The following is a 6,221-nucleotide window of genomic DNA, read 5'->3' as shown; positions in this document are numbered from 1 at the left end:
TGTAATCCCAGCTACTCAGGAGGCTAAGGCAAGAGAATCACTTGAACCTAGAAGACAGAGGTTGCAGTGAGCCAATATCGTGCCACTGCTCTCCAGCCTGGGTGACAGAGCAAGACTCCATCTCAAAAAACAAAAACAAAGAGAAAGAACCAAGCAATGTGGAGTTGAGAGAAGAGGCAGGATGTGAACAAGGGTGCTGGGAGTATGTGGGAGTATGAGGTGGTAGGTTGAGACAGCCTGCTGATTCCTCAACTTAGTCCTTCCATTGGCCAAGGAGGAAGTGGGAGTGAGCGGATTCAGGCCTTTTAAGTGTTATTCATGACCTGGTGAGAGGGTGCTCATGAGAAAATTCCAGTTACAGCAAAGAGGCTGACAATTGAAACCAGTCCCTGCAACTGCCACTTTGCACTAGAAATAGCGCCTCTCTCCCGCAGGCGGCAATGATATAGGGAGCAGTGTCTCCATACCAGGGTCGTCTCTGCAAGTGATTCTCCCAGTCTGGGTGCAATTTCCTCATTTTAAAATAAGTGATTACACTAAATTATATCCATAGTCAAAAATAAAAGATTTCACATATTATCCTTTAGTGCATAAAATTTTCTTTCTTTTCTTTTTTTAGGAAAATTATACCATCAGCAAGACTGGCATCAGCAAGTAGTTCACAGTGTTGATTGTTCTTGGTTTCGTAGGATTTTATAGGAGGTATGGCACTTATTTAAATGGATTTGTTTCTTTGCTACTCCTATTCCATGTTGGCTAGACAGCTTTCCTTGGGGTCTCTCATCTATTTCAGTGCCATTCCATTCATCACTCACAAATCATTAATTTGCCTGTGTTGTGTTACCTCCTGAGATTTTCTGTTTCTGAGTCAATAGAGTTGAGAGCTAATGTACATTTCACAAATATTGCTGGGAAAAGGGCTTGGAGCAAGAATTGAAGAGACTTTCTATTTTAGTATTGTATGTACCATAATAACTCATTCCTTTTATATGAGCGTGGAAGAAGGGAACTGCCAGATTAGAGGCAAGTGCATCAAAATCATTCCTCCATGTATTCAGTCAGACAGAGTTATGTTCAGCTGAACTTAAATCATAAGCAGTTATTGAGCACCAATAATATCCTTAGCACTGGGCTTGGCTAAGATAATGGAAGGAACATGAAACATGGTTTTTCTCTCAAAATAGTCACAATTAGTTGGAGAGACCAAAAACAACCATATGAACAGATAAATAAAGATCAAAAGTAAATAATATTAATTGTTAATAAAAGAAAAGGTATTACAAAGCAGAACTTAATGAACAAATAAATTATACAGATAGGAATTGCCATAGACTTTGAAAGGAAATGGGGATATTTCAGGCTATAATAAATAGTGAAGATTTTAAGGTAAAGTTTAGTGTTAGATCTTAGTGTCTTGAGTATATAGCCTAAAGTATAGGCAGGATTTGAACATATGAACAGAATTAGGAAGGAGCTATGCAAGGTGGCTGTTTGAGAAAGATCTGAACAAACACATTACGGTGAGAAATAGCACTGTACATTTGCAGTAGAGGACATATGAGTGGAAGCATTAGGAGTTGGAGTCAGATGATGGAGGCTACGGGAGATAAGCCTGAGGGTTTTGGTTTACTCTATAAGCAGTCTTTGTTCAGGACAAGGGAAATAGAACTCTGATACAGAAAGACATTGTGAGTGTCAATAAGGAATGAATAGAGCTTGAAAGCAAGAAGACCATAAGATTGATGAGAATAGAGCAAAGTCCAAGGGAATAGGCCTGAACAGATGCAGTACAGTGGGAAAAGGTGAAAGAAACGCTGGGAAGAGGAGGACTGACTCACTCACAAATGCCTATCCTCTTTCTGCTTCCTACACATTATTCTCAGAGCCATTGTACTAGTTGATCTCTCCATCTGCCATAATCTTCTTTCATAGCTTTGCATAGTTTTTTTTTTTTTTTGTCTTTCATGCTCTCAAAAATCTGTCTATAAAAGTGCCATACATTTTCTATCACATTGCACTGTCTTATTTTCTTCCTTATTCTTCATTCGTTCATTTTTTTGCTTGCTTATAGTAATATGGCTCCCTTGAAAAAGCGTAAGCTCTTTGGGAGACTGAGGCAGGAGAAGCACTTGAACCTGGGAGGTGGAGGTTGCTGTGAGCCGAGATCATGCCACTGCACTCCAGCCTGGGCGACAGAGTGAGACTCCGTCTCAAAACAACAACAACAACAACAAAGTGTTTTTAATCACTGCTAGTCACCTGGAGTACATTAGTCATGCTGTTCTCTTCTTCCTACCCTTTTGTAAGGAACTCATTCCACCTGTTGCAGAAACAGGATAACCTATGCTCAACCCTCCTGCTTAGAGGGTGTGGATGGTCTTGAACTCTAATTCTTCCAAATAAGGTTGCGTTGGTGGCTGTTCGTGAGACTAAAACACAAGCATGCTGAAATGTTCCAGATGCCTTCTATCCAATATTTTATTTGTAACCTGCATAAGAGATGTAAATAAAACTGACTTTTATCTTGATTCAGTCACTCCTCAGTTAATCACAAATGCCACAAATCACAAATGCAAGAGTTCAAACAGAACTCTTGCCTACAAAGTTCATAACTGTGATCTGCAGCACCCAAAATAATAGCTAGCACACAGTAGGTGCTTAATAAATACTTGTTGATGAAGGAATGGCAGTGAGAAAAAAAGGTGCAATGATGTAAACATCACTTCTGAAGGCTGTAATTCACATTATTATCATATGTGTAATGTGTAATCATGAGTCTGTGCTTAAAGAATTCCAAATTAAAGTCTTGATGCCAATGACTAGCCGAAAATATTACCCCTAGGAAAATTAAATGTTGTACCAAAAAATAAGAATCTTTATTCCATTAACTTAAGTGCCCATAGGACTGATGTAGAATTCCTTCAAATTTATTGAAAGAATGCTTCAGACAGGTTCTAATATACTAGCAGCAGTATCTCTAAGATCTCCTTCCTTCCAATGCCAACACTCTTATGATTTTAAGTTACTGGTTTCATAATCCAAATCAATATTCTTTTTATATAAGTACTCAGCAAGGGTAGCCACACACTTATTCCACTAAAATTTCAAATATCTAATATTTATGAATGTTACCATGGGGAACAATATTCATAGCCTGTTTCAAGAACCACATAATTAAATATATCTCATAACTTTATATGCTTCAGTTTTTGTTTAAAGTTTTATGAGAGAAACCACTAATTTTTTTAAAAAACACACATTGAGGCACTTGTTAAGACTGAATCAAATTTCTTTAACATAATCTAAGACTGTGCAGTGATAAGTTAGAAGTATAAATTGAATTTCATGTTAAACTGTGCATTTGTGATTAACTGAGGAGTGACTGAATCAAGATAAAAGTCAGTTTTATTTACATCTCTTATGCAGGTTACAAATAAAATATTGGATAGAAGGCATCTGGAATATTTCAGCATGCTTGTGTTTTAGTCTCACGAACAGCCACCAACGCAACCTTATTTGGAAGAATTAGAGTTCAAGACCATCCACACCCTCTAAGCAGGAGGGTTGAGCATAGGTTATCCTGTTTCTGCAACAGGTGGAATGACTTCCTTATAAAAGGGTAGGAAGAAGAGAACAGCATGACTAATGTACTCCAGGTGACTAGTAGTGATTAATAACACTTTGTTGTTGTTATTGTTGTTTTGAGACAGAGTCTCACTCTGTCGCCCAGGCTGGAGTGCAGTGGCATGATCTCGGCTCACAGCAACCTCCACCTCCCAGGTTCAAGTGATTCTCCTGCCTCAGCCTCCCAAATAGCTAGAATGACAGGCATGCTCCACCACACCTGGCTAATTTTTGTATTTTTAGTAGAGATGGGGTTTTGCCATGTTGGCCAGGTTGGTCTCGGACTCCTGACCTCAGATGATCTTCCCGCCTCAGCCTCCCAAAGTGCTGAGATTACAGGCATGAACCACCATGCCTGGCCAAAAAATTGCTACTTAATCTAAGCAGAACTAAATTAGGTAGAAAAGTCAGAAACCTAATTTTGATTGCAAAAGAGTTTGCTCTTATTCATTCACTGCTATATGAAATATTTTTAGCAGAATTCTAAGCATGCCAGGATGATGTTTAAAAGGAAACTTAAACAATCCTTTTACAGAGATAACTGTAAGCTAAATTCACAGAAAGCTGTAATCGAGAGGTATGAGCATCTTCACTAAGAACATTATTTGAGAAGTATGGAGGTAGGAAGAACGATAAAGGAGAAAAAGAAAGAAATAGCTCAATAGGAAGAGAATATGGAACAAGCAAATCAGGGTTGAAAAAGGACTGTGTTTAACTTTACAATTTCGCTTCTAAAAGTCACTTTCTTTCAAAAAACAAAAACAAAAAGTAAGGAAAATAACTATAAGCAGTGGTTCTCTTCTCCACTACAAGGTTCTGCAGTCTAGCTTAAGAAAATTCCCTTCATCTGGAAATAAGTTAGATAAAAATCTCATGGGGTAAAACTATTGTGAAGTGATTATGAGCTTTCTCTCCTAAAAGGACCAGCCACCAAAGTGTACAATAGCACAATCAGCTCAGCCTCTGTGAACTGCTTCAGGAGTGTCTCAGTGGATCCAGTGTAAGTGTTTTTACCATCGGGGAAAAAATGGTATTCCGTAGAAAATGAGGGTTCCACAGACTATTTAACATAGACGTGAGAAGTGCTACAAGGCAGAAGAAGAAGTTATGGCTTGACCCTGTTAGATGATCTTCTGAGGTGTTTATTAATAAGTGATAGGTTGTGGTTTTTTTTCAATGATATAGCAAGAATTTTTATCTTTTACAAGATATCAAAGGAGTTTGACTCTAATTTTCCCTGTGGATATTTGGTGGAGAGTCTCTAGATTATGGTGATAACAACACTTTAGATATTTATTCAAGAAGTGCCCCTTGTCCCTTCCTTCAGAGAATTCACAAATCTTTATTCAATTCTATCAGTCTCTGGCAAGGGAAATGCCATTTAGTCCAGTGAACAATTAATAAATGGTGCTCAGTAAGTGCTAGTTGATGATAATGATAATGATAATAATGATGAGATGATGATGATGATGGTAATAGACATCTTGATTCAAAAATAAATATGTGTAATGTATCTGTATATATGTTTATGTATATATGTAAATATACATGTTTCAAATGCTCTTCAGCCTTGAAAATGAAGATTGCACATTTTTCTTTACCATATGTAAAGGAATGCTTTCAGTTTCTGGTTTTCTATGTAAAAATTCTAGAATATTTTATCATCAATGCTTGCACTTAGTTTTAATGAGCAGTCATTTCTCAGCTGCATATAAAATGCTTCAGTAAAATAAATAGAAAAAGTTATTAGTCTGTAGTTCTTGGTGCAAAAATGATTTTCCCCAAAATTGTAGGGATTAGAAAAGTATGGTAAAATAGTAGATTTTTAACTCCTATCCAAGCCATTAATCTCTTCTCAATCTTTAGGATTCTGTAAACTTTAACATGTACTGAGTTTACTCTTGAATACTCACAGTCACTTACTCTCCTTCAAGCTCTCTCAACCACAAATAAGATAGACAGCTTTCATGTGTGGTTGGGAAATTTCCTCTTGTAGGATGGAGTTGTGCAGGCAAGAAATAACTCTTAAGACAGTCTGGGGAATGAGCCTAAAACATGGGCAGACAGAGGGTAATGTGAGACTGTATAGGGGGATGTTTGGGGGCATAATAAATAAAGGCAGAGTGGTACACAGACATATTTTTGTCCTAGGAAAATAATGTAATGTAAATTTAGTAAAAATATGTTCGCTATTTATTCCAATATATCTCACAATAAGCTAAGAGAAATACAAAATTCGATGTCTTGTAGTTAAAGAGTAAACAACAAGGACTGTAATTTTCATCTCCTTCAGTCAGCCTGCATAATAGGGAGAGCTATTACCAATTCATTCATTCATTTGACAACTACTAATTGAGCTTTAACTGTGCGTCAAGCTTTGCAATAAGATCTGCTCTTTCAAGTCAGAATCCAACACTGTCCTTATCTGAAAGGAACTCTCAGCTTGAAGGGGAGGAGGTGTATACATATGCACTTAGGATATTGAGATAAGTGAGGAGGTGGTTTGTAAAGACCCCGGGAAGTATAAAGAATAAAAGCACCCATTTGTAAGATGGGGCATAAAGTGTCAAGGGCATCCACAGACAGGAGATGATAAC

The 6,221-nt window shown here is 37.4% G+C and overlaps 1 long non-coding RNA gene across 1 annotated transcript in view; it reads left to right on the top strand.

Moving 5' to 3' along the window:
- The first annotated feature begins 617 nt into the window (after positions 1–617).
- Positions 618–6,221, top strand: part of LOC105538283 — an 82,326-nt gene continuing 76,722 nt past the window's right edge. Inside the window, exon 1 of the long non-coding RNA XR_001005873.1 lies at positions 618–702. This is a non-coding gene — a long non-coding RNA (uncharacterized LOC105538283). The remainder of the gene's footprint in view (positions 703–6,221) is intronic.

Source organism: Mandrillus leucophaeus, unplaced genomic scaffold (assembly GCF_000951045.1).
Source record: "Mandrillus leucophaeus isolate KB7577 unplaced genomic scaffold, Mleu.le_1.0 Scaffold189, whole genome shotgun sequence".
NCBI classification, from domain to species: domain Eukaryota; kingdom Metazoa; phylum Chordata; class Mammalia; order Primates; family Cercopithecidae; genus Mandrillus; species Mandrillus leucophaeus.
Note: the sequence above shows the minus strand (reverse complement) of the source record. Positions and strands in the feature narration are given on the sequence as shown.